Source organism: Microcaecilia unicolor, chromosome 4 (assembly GCF_901765095.1).
Source record: "Microcaecilia unicolor chromosome 4, aMicUni1.1, whole genome shotgun sequence".
Lineage (NCBI taxonomy): Eukaryota > Metazoa > Chordata > Amphibia > Gymnophiona > Siphonopidae > Microcaecilia > Microcaecilia unicolor.
The window spans coordinates 198,614,849-198,634,594 of NC_044034.1; the positions used below are offsets into that span (position 1 = coordinate 198,614,849).

General features: G+C 45.8%; 1 protein-coding gene across 1 annotated transcript in view; it reads left to right on the top strand.

Annotated features, from left to right (window-relative positions):
* The window catches only part of NAP1L4 (nucleosome assembly protein 1 like 4), a 481,814-nt gene that overhangs the window by 133,756 nt on the left and 328,312 nt on the right, over positions 1-19,746 (top strand).

A 19,746-nucleotide genomic window follows, 5' to 3' on the forward strand; every position in this document is an offset into this window, starting at 1 on the left:
TTGGAACTGTGTTGCACTAAACAGGAATTTTTAAAATAGTGCACTGCGTATGTCTAGTGGCGCTATAGAAATAAGTAGTAGTAGTGTTTCCTTAGAGTCCTCACTAGAACAGTCCAGACCCTGTGGTTTGCTTCCATCGGCCAGTGGATGGAGACAGAGAAATAAAATAGTTCTGTTTGATTTGCCCCTTAAGGGCACCAAGCAGCCTTAACTACCCAGTATTTCTTTGTCTCCAGCGGATGGTGACAGGCTGGCTATGCAGTTTATGGACTGGTTACTGAAGCAACTCCTACCCCAGTTGGAGAAACTGTGTGTCAGTTGAGCAGAGGGATACTTTAATTGAAGTTTTAAACTCTGTTTAAAAAGGAAAAAAAAGGCATAGAGACTACACTTCATGGGTATAAAAGAGGCATAGAGACTACACTTCATGGGTATAAAAGAGGCATAGAGACTAAACACTTCGTAGGTATAATGTATCTTAGAAACCCAGGTCCTGTAGAGTTAAGGCACCAAATAAGTGGGAACAAAAACTTGGGATTGCCTGTGAACCTTCTAAATTGGTAGGCAACAGAAACTGCATTGGCCAAGATAGAAATGACATCTAATGTCCAAGAGAATAATGTTAAGATAATGTACTGATGGTACTTGACTCTAGATCATCTTAGTCCTTTGATTTGTTGGAGACTGTGGAGTAAAGATGCTTTGGGCCATATCTGGTGAACTTGTCCAAGAGCCAAAGCCTTTTGGAAAAGAATTCCGTTCCAGATAAATTGGCTCACTGGGCTTCAAGCTCCATGGGATCCAGGGATTTTTCTATTAATCCTGGCTTAACTATTTTGCAAATATCTTTAGTTAGACATTGTTTGAACACAGCAGAATTGACGGTGGTTGAGGCCTGGAAGGAAACAGATGTTTCTCCCAGAGCTGTGGAGTCGGAAGTGGAAGCAATTTTGGGTGGAGTTGGTAAAAATATACAGACTCAGATTCCAGCTTCAAATTAGAAAACATTGCAATATATGGTAAATTTATCATTTTATACTTATGTATCTTTGTCCTTAATGTAAAGTTATATTTACCAGTAATTCAGATCCAGAACAAAAGATATATTGTATATAGTCATGTATAAGTTGAGAAATTTGATTTCAAAATCCCATCAATAAACCATGGTCATCTTATCTATGGGTTATTCTCATCCATGCCATAGCACTCTTGCTATTGTTAGCTCCATGAAAATACCTACATAAACGCTGATTGTGCTGAAGTTGTTTGAGATGATACAACCGGTGGTTTATGTGCCCTTGGTGTGGGAAGAACATTTAAGTCGGGGTGAGCTTGAACAGTGTTCAAATTATTTATTTGTTACATTTGTATCCTATATTTTCCCACCTATTTGTAGGCTCAACGTGGCTTACATAGTACCGGAGAGGTGTTTGCAGTCTCCGGTGTAAACAAATACAAAGTGATATTGTGGTAAGATAAAGTTCATGTGACACAGCCACATTAGGGAATCGTACAACAGAAGAGTTGTGTTTTGTCCATTACGTACTTTAGTTTTGTTGTGTTGCAGAGATAAGGCATTTATGTTGGATTGGTAGGGTATGCCTTTTTAAACAGGCTAGTTTTTAGTTTTTTCTGGAAGTTTAGGTGGTCGTATGTAGTTTTCAAGGCTTTTGGTAATGCCTTGAATTATAGAGAACAGGTTTGGAGGTGGTGTGCAATGAGACAGGGGAGTGATAAAATAAATAGTAGTGATGGTTTTTAAAATATGTAAATGTTCTGGCTGGTTGAAAGCTTTTTTCTGAGCATGTACGCTGAGATGACATGCCTGCTGGGAAATGTGCATAATTATCAGGTGACCTGGAGACAGCTACGTCGTTTGATTGGTTGATGGTTCAAGCAATAGGTTCAAAGAGGAAGTTTATACGAGACGTGTTGAAAGAGTTCCTGAGTGAAATTCAGATTTTTTTTTTTTTGAGATAAAAGAAAAAAACAGGAGTGTGCATGGATACTAGGAAATACTGATTTACTGAATAAAACATTCTCATTGAATAGGAATTTGTGAGTGATTTGTGAAAATACATTTTGCTTTAGTGAACTTGCCAAAGTTTAGAGTGTGAGACTTATCAGTGAGAGTTGGAAAACAGAGTAACCTCCCAACTCAACTAATTTATACAAACATTCTCCATACTGCATGAGTCACAATCGGGCTTTAGGCCTGCACTGAAACGGTACTACTCACCGTAATATCCAAGTTCAAAAAGAAATGTCATTTGGAAACAACATACTTCTTCTGCAGTTCGACTTATCTAGCGCATTTGACATGGTAAATCATGACGTTCTTACAAAACTACTGGGCAAACTAGGGATCGGCGGAAACATCATTAAATGGACAAAACGTTTAATCACCACAAGATCCTACCAAGTCAAATCAACCACAACAATCTCGTCTGCTTGGTCATCAAAATGCGGAGTTCCCCAAGGATCGCCTCTATCCCCGATCCTCTTCAATCTTATGATGATCCCCTTGGCCAAGACCCTATCTAAACATGGACTGAATACTACCCACACATACCCCCACTACATTACACGAAGTATCACTGATATGAACCCCAGCAAACTACTCCTAACTATCTACTGTCTTTCTCTAATCCACCACACACTCACATCCCCTAGCACGGACAACAATACTCCCACAATACATAAATCACTCACGCAAACCCTACACAATATGCCTACCCAAAAAAATTATAAAATGGCACAACAAACCTAATACCCACGGACACCATCAACAGAAAGGAATGAAAGGATCCAACAAAATCACATATCAAGAAAATAGACAACTGATAGAAATCATCACTACCTCGAATCCAACTGAACCTCACCAACTAATACAAATAGGCTACATCAATGCCAGATAGGCAGTCAATAAAACCACGATAATAACCGACTGGATCACAACTGACTATCTCGATTTCTTACTTATTAGCGAAACTTGGATCCATGACTCCAGAGATCCTATAATTTTAGAGCTCTGCCCTCCAGGATACAAAATTACCCACTGGACGAGGAACAGAAAAAGAGGAGGAGGCATAGCCATAATCTATAAATCTCAATTCACAGTCACAACAACAGCAGAACCTATTCTTCCCCAACTTGAAATAGCCTCGGTCAGAATCAACCACCCAACCTTACGTGACCACCTAAACCTGATCCTATTTTACAGACCCCCGGGCAATTGGGAAGATTCACAAACGCACTTTATGGACTTCATATCGAATACTTGCGTCTCCACCCAGAACCTTCTCATAGCAGGAGACATCAATCTCCACCTTGAAGATACCAACCTAAGTAACGTACGCGAATGCAAGGACTTCCTCCAACTATGGGAACTCCACTGACCAAACATGCAACCCACCCACAACAAAGGACACACACTACAGTGGGGGAAATAAGTATTTGATCCCTTGCTGATTTTGTAAGTTTGCCCACTGACAAAGACATGAGCAGCCCATAATTGAAGGGTAGGTTATTGGTAACAGTGAGAGATAGCACATCACAAATTAAATCCGGAAAATCACATTGTGGAAAGTATATGAATTTATTTGCATTCTGCAGAGGGAAATAAGTATTTGATCCCCCACCAACCAGTAAGAGATCTGGCCCCTACAGACCAGGTAGATGCTCCAAATCAACTCGTTACCTGCATGACAGACAGCTGTCGGCAATGGTCACCTGTATGAAAGACACCTGTCCACAGACTCAGTGAATCAGTCAGACTCTAACCTCTACAAAATGGCCAAGAGCAAGGAGCTGTCTAAGGATGTCAGGGACAAGATCATACACCTGCACAAGGCTGGAATGGGCTACAAAACCATCAGTAAGACGCTGGGCGAGAAGGAGACAACTGTTGGTGCCATAGTAAGAAAATGGAAGAAGTACAAAATGACTGTCAATCGACAAAGATCTGGGGCTCCACGCAAAATCTCACCTCGTGGGGTATCCTTGATCATGAGGAAGGTTAGAAATCAGCCTACAACTACAAGGGGGGAACTTGTCAATGATCTCAAGGCAGCTGGGACCACTGTCACCACGAAAACCATTGGTAACACATTACGACATAACGGATTGCAATCCTGCAGTGCCCGCAAGGTCCCCCTGCTCCGGAAGGCACATGTGACGGCCCGTCTGAAGTTTGCCAGTGAACACCTGGATGATGCCGAGAGTGATTGGGAGAAGGTGCTGTGGTCAGATGAGACAAAAATTGAGCTCTTTGCCATGAACTCAACTCGCCGTGTTTGGAGGAAGAGAAATGCTGCCTATGACCCAAAGAACACCGTCCCCACTGTCAAGCATGGAGGTGGAAATGTTATGTTTTGGGGGTGTTTCTCTGTTAAGGGCACAGGACTACTTCACCGCATCAATGGGAGAATGGATGGGGCCATGTACCGTACAATTCTGAGTGACAACCTCCTTCCCTCCGCCAGGGCCTTAAAAATGGGTCGTGGCTGGGTCTTCCAGCACGACAATGACCCAAAACATACAGCCAAGGCAACAAAGGAGTGGCTCAGGAAGAAGCACATTAGGGTCATGGAGTGGCCTAGCCAGTCACCAGACCTTAATCCCATTGAAAACTTATGGAGGGAGCTGAAGCTGCGAGTTGCCAAGCGACAGCCCAGAACTCTTAATGATTTAGAGATGATCTGCAAAGAGGAGTGGACCAAAATTCCTCCTGACATGTGTGCAAACCTCATCATCAACTACAGAAGACGTCTGACCGCTGTGCTTGCCAACAAGGGTTTTGCCACCAAGTATTAGGTCTTGTTTGCCAGAGGGATTAAATACTTATTTCCCTCTGCAGAATGCAAATAAATTCATATACTTTCCACAATGTGATTTTCCGGATTTAATTTGTGATGTGCTATCTCTCACTGTTACCAATAACCTACCCTTCAATTATGGGCTGCTCATGTCTTTGTCAGTGGGCAAACTTACAAAATCAGCAAGGGATCAAATACTTATTTCCCCCACTGTAGATATCATCACCCACAAATTCTCATCAGAACCAAATCTCACACTAATAGAAACAAAATGGACAGCCACGCCATGGTCCGATCACTACAGAGCAAACCTCTCTCTTCATTGGAGAACAAAAACGAGAGCAACAAACCTATACCACGAGAGGCAAAATAGACTCAGCCACATTCTGGCAACAATTCTACATCGACGAATGGACAACACCAATAGAATCAGCCCAATTCCTCCAAGAATGGGACAACAGATGCAGAACATTACTAGACAGCATAGCACCACTTCAAACCAGAACCTCACATAGAAAAAAACTCAATACCATGGTTTAACGAAGAATTGAAAGAACTAAAAACACAGGTCAGAAGATTAGAAAGAGCATGGAGTAAGAAAAAAGACGAACACACACACAAAGCCTGGAAACAACTACAAAGAAAATACAAATACACTATCAGACAAACCAAAACAATTTACTATAAAACCAAAATAGGACCAAACTACAAGGACACACACAAACTATTCTTACTCGTAAACAAACTACTAAATACTACACCGATGACCTCCAATAATACAGACACCCCATCTGCAACCAATCTTGCAAATTACTTCAACGAAAAAATTATAAAGCTCCGACTCATGATACCTAGCAACGTAAGTGAGTACACAGACATCCTTGAATGTCTAGACCCAATACCCGGGGAACACCCAGCAGACCGATCATGGACAAACTTTGACACGCTCTCGTCAGATGAAATCTCTCAATGACTCGGAAGATACGCGAAATCGCAATGCAAACTAGACATTTGCCCTACTAGCCTAATAAGATCGGCCCCTAAACAATTCAAAACAGACCTCACGAAACACATAAACTACATGCTTCAAAATGGCCTCTTCCCCACAGATAAAGGAAACATCTTACTTACCCCTCTGCCTAAGGACACTAAGAAAAGCACAATGGACCTAACCAATTATCGCCCAGTAGCATCTATCCCACTCATAACCAAAGTTATGGAGGGCATAGTGACGAAACAACTCACTGAATACCTAAATAAACACTCAATTCTACACGAATCTCAATCAGGATTTCGATCAAATCACAGCACTGAAACTGTTCTAGTGTCTGCAATGAACTCATTTAAACAAGAAATTGCAACTGGCAACAACATACTCCTCTTACAATTCGACATGTCCAGTGCCTTCGACATGGTTAATCATGGAATACTATTACATATACTAGAATACTTCGGAGTAGTAGGTGCAGTTCTCAATTGGTTCAGAGGATTCCTGACCACAAGATCATACCAAGTAAAAACGCACACGGACATATCAGCCCCATGGACACCTGAATGTGGAGTTCCCCAAGAATCCCCCCTCTCACCAACCCTCTTTAACTTAATGATGATACCTCTCGCCAAACTACTAGCCAGTCAGAACCTCAACCCCTACATATATGCAGACGATGTCACAATTTATATCCCATTCAAACATGAGCTAAAAGAAATCACCAGCAAGATCAACCAAAGCCTCCAAATCATGCACTCCTGGGCGGACGCATTCCAGCTAAAACTTAATGCAGAAAAAACACAATGTCTTGTACTCGCTTCACAACACAACACAAACAAATTCACCACTATAACGACACCATATTGTTCTCTTCCCGTCTCACAAAATCTGAAAATACTTGGCGTTACCATTGATCGAAACCTCACACTCGATACCCACGTGAGGAATACGACGAAAAAGATGTTATACTCTATGTGGAAACTCAAAAGAGTAAAACCTTTCTTCCCAAGATACATCTTCCGTATCCTAGTACAATCAATGGTAATAAGTCACTTGGACTACTGCAACGCACTGTACGCTGGCTGCAAAGAGCAGAATATCAAAAAAACTCCAAACAGCCCAAAATACCGCTGCCAGACTCCTATTCGGAAAAACAAAATATGGAAGTGCAAAACCCTAAGAGAGAAACTTCACTGGCTCCCACTTAAGGAGCGTATCGCGTTCAAGATATGTACGATTGTTCACAAAATCATCCACGCAGACGCCCCAACCTACATGCTAAACCTCGTGGACCTGCCTCCCAGAAACTGTAAAAGATCATCCCGCAAATTTCTCAATCTGCACTTCCCCAGCTGCAAAGGACTAAAATACAAACTGACACATGCCACTACCTTCGCTTACATGAGCACGCAGTTGTGGAATGCATTACCTACTGACTTGAAATCTATTGACGAAGTAACCAACTTTCGTAAATCCCTGAAGACATCTCTCTTCAACAAGGCCTACAAAGAAAACCCATAGCCTTACTAAACTACCTCGCCAACCCAACCAGTCAAGTAAATTTACCTGCTATACCTACCCACCCAACTCTCTTCTTTTTCCCCTTACTTAATCTTTGTATATCACTAATTGTACTTGCTATCCTGGAATGACAATAACAGAACTCTGTAAGCCACATTGAGCCTGCAAATAGGTGGGAAAATGTGGGATACAAATACAATAAATAAAATAAATAAATAAAGACTAAACCCCTTCATTTATGCAGATGACGTTATCATATTCATCCCTTTCCAATCCAACCTAGCAGAAATCTCCAATAAAATAATCACTGGCATGAACATCTTAGCCTCTTGGGCTAACGCTTTTAAGATGAAAATGAATAAGGAGAAAACACAATGCCTAATCCTCTCATCCCAATACTCTACACTCCTCTCAACTACCCTCCCCTGATGTCTCAATCCTCATATCCGACAATCTAAAAATCCTAGGAGTAACATTAGACAATCACCTAACTCTGGAAACTCACGCAAAAGTCATGACGAAGAAGATGTTCAACATGATGTGGGTGCTGAAACGAGTAACACCATATCTCCCCCTAAAAACTTTCCGCAATTTGGTACAATCCACTGTACTTACCCACGCTGACTACTGCAACAGCATTTTCATTGGCTGTAAGGCCCAAATCCTGAAAAAACTTCAGGCCGCCCAGAACATGGCAGCCAGACTCATTTTTGGTAAATCACGATTTGAAAGCGCAACACCTCTTCGTGAAAAACTCCATTGGTTCCCTGTCAATGAACGAATAAACTTCAAAGTCCAATCACTGATTCATAAGATTATCTACGGAGAATCTCAGAGCTGCATGACCAACCTAATTGACCTACCAGCTAGAAACGGATCAAAATCCTCTCGAACATATCTCAATCTACACCTTCCCAATGGCAAAGGTCTCAAGTACAAAACGTACTACGCATCCAACTTCTCCGTTATAGGCAGCCAACTCTGGAATGCCTTACCAAGACCCATTCGAACAGTTAGCAACCATCTACCCTTCTGGAAGTTGCTAAAAACTTACCTCTTCAAACAAGCCTACCCAAATGACCAGACTTAATCTATGAACCCACTCTACACCACTCCTACTTCTTCTACCCCTACATCCCCTGCCCATTTCACCTATTTCAACCTATTTCCTAACAACCACATCATACTTCTACTATTGCTACAGCTGTGTTCTTTCTTTGATACTGTGTAATTCCATACTATGTAAGCCGCACTGAGCCTGCTACCGAGCTGGAAAGAGCGGGGTATAAATGCAACAAATAAATAAATAATATACTGAAATCTGATGATTTAGCTGTTTTCTTCTGGCTTTAAAGTCTGTTCTGACCCTGTTGAAATTTGTGAAGATGTGGGCTGTGGGAAAGGGGTGGGTTTGGGAAAAGCAGAAGCACCAAGGAGCGGGAAACAGAAAAAGGCTCACAGACAATGGGATAGTCAAACCAAAATTTAGTAGAAAAATTCTTGTTAAGCAGTGGTGCAACGTGGCTTTGACTTGACACAGCACTGCTGACTTAGGAGTCTATAATAAAAACAAATCTAATAAATATAAAATATATAATACACAATAATACGTATGCATAATGTTAACAATATAAATCATGTCAAAACTATTTTAAAATTATATACAACATAAAGGAATTAAAATAGAACTGAGCCAGTGGTTCCTTATCTCTGCTCTAGACCATTCCCTATGAGCGGGTAATATGCATTCTTATCAGCAGAGGGAGACAGAACTATTGCGTATAAGGGACTGTGCAACCCATCCCTGACCTGCTCAGTATTTCTCAATCTCACAGCAGAGGTGGGTGATTCTGTGCAACCCTGCTCCACTTTAGTGTTTGCCCTAGTTTTTGGCCCCATGTTAGCCTTGTGGTTTGGGTCTCCTTCACGGGGTCTTAGGGAGTTTTGACTTCTACTTAAAAACAATTACATAGCTCTTCAGGAGAGGGCAGCTGCTGTTGTCTCAGGCTTCAGGCCCTTTACCTTGGGGGTGTACACTCAGGGCTCCGGGTCCCTCCCTCCCCCTGCCCTTCTTATTTATTTATTGCATTTGTATCCCACATTTTCCCACCTATTTGCAGGCTCAATGTGGCTTACAATGTCTTACCAGATTATATAACAGTAGTATTGCATAGAGAACATGGTCTTGCATAGTAAGATGAAGTAAACAAATATGAAATGAGCAAATATGAAAGGGTTACAATTCCAAATTATAGATAAGAAGTGTCTGCTTTCCATGTGGGTGCTCTCCTTGCCCTCTGGTGGCCAGAACTGGTGGCTGCTATGGACTGTTTTCTGCTGTCTTCCATGTTCCAAACTTCAGTGAGTCCGGTCTGGATTTTCCAGGTTGCCAGCCTTGCTCTGCTGGGTTTTTCTGGAACAGCACCCTTACTTGGCTGGTGATTTACTGCAGCTGTGGGTCAGCTGCTGAGGGGCTTATTAGCTTCTGTGAGCCTTGCTTGCCCTGCCTTGGTATCAAAGGTCATCCATGAGTTCCTGGTGGTTTGTTGGAGTTCCTCTGAAAGTTTCCTTTGTGTTGGACCCTGCCTGTTCCTGGACTTTGACTTTGCTTGCTTCCTGTGCCTGTGACCCTTGGCCTGGACCTGGACTTTGCTTTCCGCCTGCCTATAGACTCTGGTTAGTTTATGGATTACCCGTGTTTGCTGCCGGCCCCTTTGACCTTGCTGTGCTACTGGATAATGTTTACTGTCTACTATTAAAGCCTCTTCTAGTTATATTCTGTGGTTCCTGCCTGTTGTGTGTGGTTCTGCTTGGGTGATTTGCCTGCCACTGCCGCTCCTCGACAGTGGCCCAAGGGTTCACAAACCTAGTTCCTGCTTTGAGAACGTGACAGAATACCAAGGCCATGAGCCCGGCGAAATCATCCTTCCAGCAGGGTTTCCTGCCCATGACTTTTTCCTCTGTTTGCAATCCGGGTCACAGCCCGGGTGCCGCTCCTAGTTTGGATTTTGATCTTGACCCAGTTTCTGATCTTAATAGTTTTATCACGCATCATGATTACTGGGAACAACTTCTCTTTGATCCAGCCTTAAGGAATACCCCTGAAGCTGCAGCGGAGAGACAGCGTGTCTGGGGGCTTGGGTTCTCTGCAAACCCAGTCTCTGCTATTGATCCTGCTACCATGCTCTTTGCATACCGCTGCAGATTTCTCTTGGATCCAGCCCTGCGGGATACTCCTGAAGCTGACTCTGAAAGAAGGCGTTGTGAAACCCCGAAGCTCAGGGCTTATCAGCAGTTTGTGTGGAGCAGTTTGAGTTCCAGTTCCAACCAAGATACGGACTCTAAGCCGAGTTTCAGCTCCAGCCAAGCTGCTGAGTCCAAGCCGAGTTCCAGCTCCAACCAACCTGCTGAGTCCACGCTGAGTTCCAGCCAAGTGCTTGAGCCTGCTCTGAGTCCCTGCCCAGAGTCTGAGTCTGCTCTGAGATCCTGCCAAGTGCCGGAAGCTGCTCTGAGTTCCAGTCAAACTTCTGAGCCTGTGCTGAGTTCCAGCCAAGTGCCTGAGTCTGCTCTGGGTTTCTGCCCAGTGCCTGAGGCTGTTTTGAGTTCCAGCCCAGAGGATGCTGAGTCTGCTCCGAGTTCGAGCTCCAGCCAAGCTGTTCCTGAGTCTGATCCGAGTTTGAGCTTCAGCCAAGCTGTTCCTGAGTCTGCTCCGAGTTTGAGTTCCAGCTCAGCTGTTCCTGAGTCCGCTCTGAGTTTGAGTTCCAGCCCAGCTGTTCCTGAGTCTGCTCCGAGTTCAAGTTCCAGCCAAGAACCTGAAGCCAGTCCGAGGTTCAGTCTTGCTTCCAGTCCGAGTTCCAGTCCAGCTACCCATGGTCATGTTTTGAAACTCCTCCCTCGGTTTCACCACTGTTACCCATGGAGACCGGAATCTCCCCGGGAGAGTGGGGGGGCCTTGAGGAGGGGGTACTGTCATGTTTGTGACTGCTTTCCATGTGGGTGCTCTCCTTGGCCCTCTGGTGGCCAGAACTGGTGGCTGCTATGGACTGTTTTCTGCTGTCTTCCATGTTCCAGACTTCAGTGAGTCCGGTCTGGATTTTCCAGGTTGCCAGCCTTGCTCTGCTGGGTTGTTCTGGAACAGCACCCTTACTTGGCTGGTGATTTACTGCAGCTGTGGGTCAGCTGCTGAGGGGCTTATTAGCTTCTGTGAGCCTTGCTTGCCTTGCCTTGGTATCAAAGGTCATCCATGAGTTCCTGGTGGTTTGTTGGAGTTCCTCTGAAAGTTTCCTTTGTGTTGGACCCTGCCTGTTCCTGGACTTTGACTTTGCTTGCTTCCTGTGCCTGTGACCCTTGGCCTGGACCTGGACCTGGACTTTGCTTTCCGCCTGCCTATAGACTCTGGTTAGTTTATGGATTACCCGTGTTCGCTGCCGGCCCCTTTGACCTTGCTGTGCTACTGGATAATGTTTACTGTCTACAATTAAAGCCTCTTCTAGTTATATTCTGTGGTTCCTGCCTGTTGTGTTCAGCACTGCTTTCTGCTTGGGTGATTTGCCTGCCACTGCCGCTCCTCGACAGTGGCCCAAGGGTTCACAAACCTAGTTCCTGCTTTGAGAACGTGACAAAGTGTTACATTTACAGTTATTGATCATTGTGGTATGCCTTGTTGAAGAGGTAGGTCTTTAGAGATTTCCGGAAGTTTGTTAATTGATATGTGCAGCGTGCCTTGATCTTCTCCCCTGTTTGCCTGGGAGAAGTTCCTTAAGGCGGTACTGCGGGGGGAACAAAGCACCGAGTAAACAAAACAAAACAAAAAAAAGACTGAAATTATAGAAGGCACCGGCTTCGCATTGATAGCCGTGGGCACAGTGCCAGTTGCTGCTGCAGGACTTGTTTGGTAGCTGGAGGAGTGTGTTAGTGGTGAGAGGCAGGTGGCTGGACACTGTGAAGGTGGCTCTTTCCATGGTGGCACAGTTGGAGAAGGGAACATCCGCCATGTTGTCTCTGCATGCTCCGAGCCTGGACTTGGGAGAGTGGCCGCCAGTGCTCACTAGGCATGATACTTCAGCATTTTTCCCTAGAATTTGTCCTTTTGTTCCATCAGGCTTATTGCCTGAACTGGGGAATCCCACTGGATGCTTCAGCGGGAAGGGGGAGGGGAAACAGACTGCTGGTGCCTCCGGTACAGGACGGCCCGGTGGAAGCTTCAGTAGGGGCCCTTGGTGCCAAAAAGCCTCATATGGGATAGAGTACCTAGAGGAAGTTCTTTCCCTCGGGTTGGTGCCTCCACTCGAGGTGGAGGTGGACAGTGGGGAGCCTTGGGACGCAGGGTCCCTGGATGAGCCTTCTTCGGTGGTGCACACTTTTAGGCGCCAAGAATTACCAGCCTTGTTGTCTGAGGTCCTCCGGACTCTGAAGCTCTTGGAGGACCCCCCCTCTGGTGATGAGAAAAGGGGGGGACCCGCTGTTAAAAGGGGTCTGCTGGCCACCCCAGATGTTTCCCTATCATGAGGATTTGAAGGAGCTGGTGGAGGCGGAGTGGCAGGCCCCGGATTCTCCTTTACGAATTGGCCAGGCCATGGCTCGCCTTTATCAGCTTCCCCTGGCGGATCTGGAGTCCTTTCGGGTCCCTTAGGTGGATGCGCTGCTAGCAGCAGTTATCAAGAAGACCGTGATCCCTATTGAGGGTGGAGCAGCCCTTAAGGATCCCCAGGACCTTTGATTGGAGGCTGTGCTGAAGCGCTCCTTGGTTTTACAGGTGGTCATTTGTGATGGCTATGTTGCTTAAGCCTGTTTTCGGTGGACTGAGTGTCTCCCGGATGCACCAGCTTTGTCTTCCTTGCAGTTCTCTTCCATGTTATTAATTTGGAGATGGGCACTGCCTTTCTCTTGGATGCCCTGTATGACTTAGTCTGGGCTTCTGCAAAGAATCTGGCCCTGGTGGTTGCTGAGCGTCACTTTTTATGGCTCAGGAATTGATCAGCGGATGTGGCTTCCAAGGTTCGTTTGAGTGGGCTTCCTTTCTAGGGCAAATTGCTCTTTGGAGATGAGCTGGAAAAGCTTAAGAGTTTGAGCGAGTCTAAGATGCCTCAGCTGCCAGAAGATATGTCCCAGTCCTGGTCGGCTTCCCGGGCCAAGAATGCTTGCGGGAGGTGCAGAGATGCAGGCCGGGTAGAGGAGCCAGCTCCCAGCTTGTGCGGCTCTGGCATAGAGGCCAGTCCTTTCAAGGTAATCGAAGGAGAGGTCACGATGGGGGATCTGGGGGCACTGGTGGTGTCAGAGCTTCCCAATGAGTTTGCAGGGGCCCAGTCTCCAGTTGTGCCCATCGGTGGCAGGTTGCATGTGTTTTACTGGAGGTGGGCCCTGGATATGATCAAGAATGGTTAAGCGTTGGAATTTCGTCATCCTCTACCAGAAGTTTTTCTTGTGGTCTCCTTGCAAGTCCCCTCTCAAGGTATAAGCCGTCCATCAGACCTTGGAAAGAATTTTGGCTTTGCAAGTGGTGGTTCTGGGAGCTATTCAGTTTACTTTTGTCATGCCCTAAAAGGAAGGCTCCTGGCATCCGATTCTGGATCTCAAGCGGGTGAATCGGTTGGTTATTGTTGCGATACAGCCAGAGGAGCTTCTCACGTGCATGGACCTGTCGGAGACTTACCTTCATATTCCCATTCTCCGGGCTCATCAGAAGTTTCTATGTTTTGCAGTATTGGGAGAGCACTGCTGGGCGATGCCCTTCGGCCTGGCTATGGCGCCTCAGACTTTTTCCATGGTAAATGGTAGTGGTAGCAGCCCGGCTACAACAGGAGGGTATCCTGTTGCATCCCCACCTGGATGACTGGTTGGTCCGGGCAAAGTTGGTAGAGGAGAGCCACAGATCGAGTCGTCCGTCTTCTCCAAAATTTAGTTTGGGTGGTAAATGTGTCCAAGAGTTCTTTCCCCCAGACAGTCCTTGGATTATCTGGGGGTGTGCTTCGACACCCTGGATGGCATGGTGCATCTTCCGGAGGGGCAGATTATGAATGTTCAGTCCTAGATTCGTCAGCTGCTTATGACCAGGACTCCGTCCACGTGGGAGATTTTGCAAGTTCTTGGATCCATGGCGCTGACCATCGAGGTGATGCTATGGGTGAGGGCTCATATGAGGCCTGTTCAGTCTGCCCTCTTGGCATGCTGGTCTCCTCAGGTGGAGGCGCTCTCTTGCAGGGTTTGGCTCCAGCGGCCAGTGCGCCTCAGTCTTCAGTCGTGGCTGGACCAGCATTGTCTGAGTTAGGGCGTTCCTCTGTACCCTCTGGCCTGGGTTCTGGTGACAATGCCTGACCAGGTGGGGTGCCCATTTTCAGGGGCAAGTGGCCCAGGGAAGTTGGTTGTGTGGAAGAGTCCTATTGGTCCATCAACTGGCTGGAGACTTAAGCAGTCTGTCTTGCTTTTTTGGCATTTCAGCAGTTACTGTGCTTCCAGGATGTTCATGTCCTCTCTGACAATGTGTTGGAGGTTACATACGTCAGTCGCCAGGGGGGTACCAAGAGCTCTCTTTTGGCACAGGAAGTGGCGTTTATCATGGCCTGGGCAGAGCAGAATGTCTGGTTATTGTGAGTGGTGCATATAGCAGGTACCAGCAATCTGGAGGCAGAATATCTCAGTAGTTGTCATCTGGATCTGGGAGAGTGGAGTCTGGCCCCCTTCGTATTTCATCTCATCACTGATCACTGGGGTCCTCCGATTATGGATCCCATGGCCACGGCAGAGAATGCCTAGGCTCCGAGATTTTTCAGTCGCAGGAAGGAACCGCTGTCTGAGGGTCTTGATGTGTTGGTGCAGCCTTGGGCTCGTCAGGAACTGTTTGTGTTTCCTCTATGGCCACTCATTGGTTGTGTTCATCAGCGCATTCAGGTTCACAACGGTCACGTCGGCCAAGGTATTCAGATCTCATGAGATTGCAAGTAGGCGATTCACTTCGCCTTCTCTTGGAAGACAGTCTGTTGAGTCAGGGTCCCATCCTAATGCCCAACGTGGCTCGGTTATCGCTTATGGCATGACTGTTGAAGCAGGGTTACACAGCTGGGGTAGTTCATACCATCTTGAGTTCCAGAAAAAAGTCCACTTCTTTGGCCTATATGCAAATCTGGCATATTTCTGAGACCTGGTGTGAAGAGAGAGATGCTGCCTTTATGTGCTTCCTTGGGTCACCTGTGGGGGGTTTCTTCAATATGGTTTGGAAAAGGGTTTGTCTGTGTCTTCCCTTCGGGTGCTGCTGGCGGGCACACGCTTGTTTTTGGGGACCACTTCAGGGGAAATCGTTGGCCCTTCATCTGGATATCTGCCGGTTTTTCCAGGGGGTTAAAAGGTTGAGACCTCTTACGTGCCCAGTAGTCTCTCCTTGGGACTTGAATTTGGTGTTGTTGGCCTTGGTTAAGGCCCCCTTAAAGATCTCACTCTTAAGATGGTGTTTTGGTGGCTATCAGCGTAACATATTTCGGAGTTGCAGGCCTTGTGCTGGTATTGAGACCAGTTCCTTCGTTTCTACCCAAGGTGATTTCTCCCTTTCATGTCAGTCTCTCGCTTTACTATCTTTTCTGAGGAATGAGACTCCTTCACATCTGTATAAGCTTGATGTTCATAGAGCGCTGGATGGCGGAGTTTCGCAAGTCAGACCATATCTTGGTTTTGTTTGGGGTCCATGGAAGGGAGAGGCAGTGTCTAAGGCCTCCAATCGCTTGCTGGCTTAAAGAGGTGGATTTCCTCTGCATATCTGCCCACCCCTAGCATATCTCTTAATTATTGTGATAAGAATAGCAAGAGGGAAGTTTTCATTAGAATTTTAATTACATTTAATTACTTTCTGAGAAGCAAACACTAAATAAATTACACAAGGTTTTTTATAGTAATCTAATATCGCTGGTACCTTAAGAAGTTTAAGCACAATACTAAGATACAGGCAGCAAGAGAAGTGCTATCCAGTTGACTTGATGCTTTATGCAAAGAGCTCCTAGCTTTCAGAGAACGAATGTGTTTTCTTGAGGCTAGTGTAGCAGACGGAGGAGCAGCTAGAGTAGAAGATGGAGTTGCTGAGGGCGACAAAGAGGTACATAGAGGAGGCCTACAGGGATGTTGTAGCAAAGTCCCACTTCTTGTCTGGCAGCCCCTGTGCTGCCTTGGAGGAGAGAGATGTAGAAGAAGAGCATCGCCCCGAAGTAGGAAATAATCCTGTAGCCAGGACCTGCCCACCAGGGGAAGCAATATCCTCGTGCACTGAGGATGTGTCTCCAGGAGCTTCTGCCTAGGAGGGAAGGGTTAGGACAACTGTTTTAGTTGGTGGTTTGATCATTAGGCATGTAGATAGCTGGGTGGCTGGTGGGCGTGAGGATCTCCTGGTCACTTGCCTGCCTGGTGCAAAGGTGGTGGATCTAGATAAGATTTTATATAGTGCTGAGGAGGAGCCTGCTGTCTTGGTACATGTGAGTACCAATGACATAGGAAAACATGGGAGGGATGTTCTGGAAGCCAAATTTAATCTCTTAGGTAGAAAGCTGAAATCCAGATCCTCCAGGGTAGCATTTTCAGAAATACTCATGCAGGACCCAAGAGGCAGACAGAGCTCCAGAGTCTCGATGCATGGTTGAGACTGTGCAAGGATGAGGTATTTAGATTTGTTAGGAACTGGACAACTTTCTAGGGAAGGGGGGAGCCTGTTCTAAAAGGATGGACTCTACCTTAACCAGGATGGAACCAGGCTTCTGGCACTAAGGTGATAGAGCAGCTTTTAAACTAAAATGGGGAGGTCACGTGATGACATGACTGAGAGAGGACGCAGGGGCTGAGCTGTCTCGGTCTTCCCGCTGCTTTACTTTGCTTTACACACATCAAGACCCTAATATTTGAAAGGTCAGGTCGCACGAGTCGCAAAAAGATCCGGAAAAGAGCGGCAATCGCAGCCAAGCTGATAGTGATCGGAGCAAGAGAAGAGGCGAAAAAACCTACAGTGGCCCCTGAAGTAGGGAGAAGCAGCGGCACTTCTCCCCAAGGGGGAACGAACGAGACCTGTGCGCCCAGACTTGCCTCCGCTTGCCAACCTCCCACCGACACAATAAGGAGACGTCGGAACCTCCCCACATCTCCCACCCGGCGCAACGACAGATGTCTGCACCTTACCTCGGCACGCTTAGACCGTTTACCGGGTCATGGGACAGTGAGGGCCGAGGACCCAGATCCAGCGTTGCCGCTTCGCAGGGCAAAGGCTGATGAGGCGCTGAGGAGACCAGAGGGAGACAGGTGGAACCAACGGAGACCCAGCTGGTGGCGCCGTGCAGACCAGCGAACGGAGCGGCGACAACGACGAGAAGAACAGAAGAATCACAGCGATTTGACTCCGGGAGTCATCTGCCTCGGATTGCTGCCTCTCACCCCAACTCCAAACAAGAAACAACTACTGAACAGTGGAGCCCCACCGACCCGAACAACACACCCGAACTCCTACCACATCGACTTCCAACTACGAACATAGCCTTAGCATTACTGCAATTCAGCACCTGAAGCAACACTTCCAATCACTTAAACTGAGCAACATAAACAAGTGAGTAGTGCTCATTGCACTCTTCCAGTACAGTCTGCCTTAGGTTCCTCACTCAGTTTGATCAAATTGATTTCAACAGGGAACAGTGCTTTCTGTTATATAGAACCTTCCTTGTAGAACTCCCCACCAGTCAAAATTAGCTGTACCATCATCCAGATTGGTTTACGAAACACCTAAAAACTTTGGTTTCTTGAAAAACACTTTGAGTAGTTACAATCTCCTCTGTACTTATGTTGTTTTACAACAATGTCATGTTTGTTTACTATCTATAATGACATGTTCTTCTCTCTAAATCATTCTTTATGATTGCAATCTGCTCCAAAACCTTGTACTAAGTACTAGACCAAATCCATAATTAATGCCCATTGGAACTGATCGGTCCAGAACTAGTCCACACTCCACACGCCAGCTCAGGTGATTGGCCCGTGGCTTCTGAAAATGACATACAACATATAAACTGCATGACAGCTGGCAAAGACCAACAACATCACCATTATACCTGATCTATAACAAAATGAAAATCACCAATTTCCTCCTATAATTTACTCCCTATCCTTAATTCACCACACACTAACCACCCCTCTCACAGACACCAATAACATACCCACGATACACAATCTCAACTGATTACCCAGAAACAATATATCCCAGCAAAATAACAACAACCAAAACAATGGAAGGACAAAATCAATACAATGGAAAGAAAGGACTTAAACCCAAAATGCAAGAGAATAGACAACTAATAAAAATCAACACAACCTCGAACCTAACCAGCTCCTACCAAGCAATTCAAGTGGGATACATAAACGCCAGATCAGTAGTAAACAAAACAACAATATTAACAGACTGGATCATGACAGACAACCTTGACCTTCTATTCATTAGTGAAACCTGGATCCACGACCAAAATGACCCCATAATCTTAGACTTATGCCCCCCCAGGCTACAAAATCACTCACTGGACAAGGAAAGAGAAAAAAGGAGGAGGCATAGTATTAATCCATAGATCCCACTTCATCATAACAACAACTCCTTCATGATGCGACCACACCTCGAATATTGTATTCTGGTCACCGTATCTCAAAAAAGATATAGTGGAATTAGAAAAGGTGCAGAGAAGGATGACGAAAATGATAAAGGGGATGGGACGACTTCCCTATGAGGAAAGGCTAAAGCGGCTAGGGCTCTTCAGCTTGGAGAAAAGGCAGCTGAGGGGAGATATGATAGAGGTCTATAAAATAATGGGTGGAGTTGAACGGGTAGATGTGCAACGTCTGTTCACTCTTTCCAAAAATACTAGGACTAGGGGGCATGTGATGAAGCTACAATGTAGTAAACTTAAAACGAATCGGAGAATATTTTTCTTCACTCAACGTGTAATTAAACTCTGGAATTCGTTGCCAGAGAATGTGGTAAAGGCGGTTAGCTTAGCAGAGTTTAAAAAAGGTTTTGACGGCTTCCTAAAGGAAAAGTCCATAGACGAACATCCGCCTCCTTTAAGTTATGACAGCAAGCAAGGAATCACCCTGACAGCAACAAATCACTCCTTTTCCTAGCAACCTAGCATGCAGGAAGAGATTTTGCAGCCAATCAACGATGGTCTTATTGTTGGTGCTCCTGCGCTTGGGGCTGACTACTACTCTGTGCTCTGAAGAATTGTTTTCGCGAGGCAGGGTTACAAATGACACAGCTTCCCCGTAGCAGATTGGGAAACACTTAACATGATCCTTAAAGAAGCAACTCCTCCTCCCCTCTTTCAACAGCAAGCAAATCAGCCGAGCAAGCTCGCTCCTGAAGTGTTAACGTTGATGTGGCAATACAAGGGTTAAGGGCTGCAGTCGCTGACACGG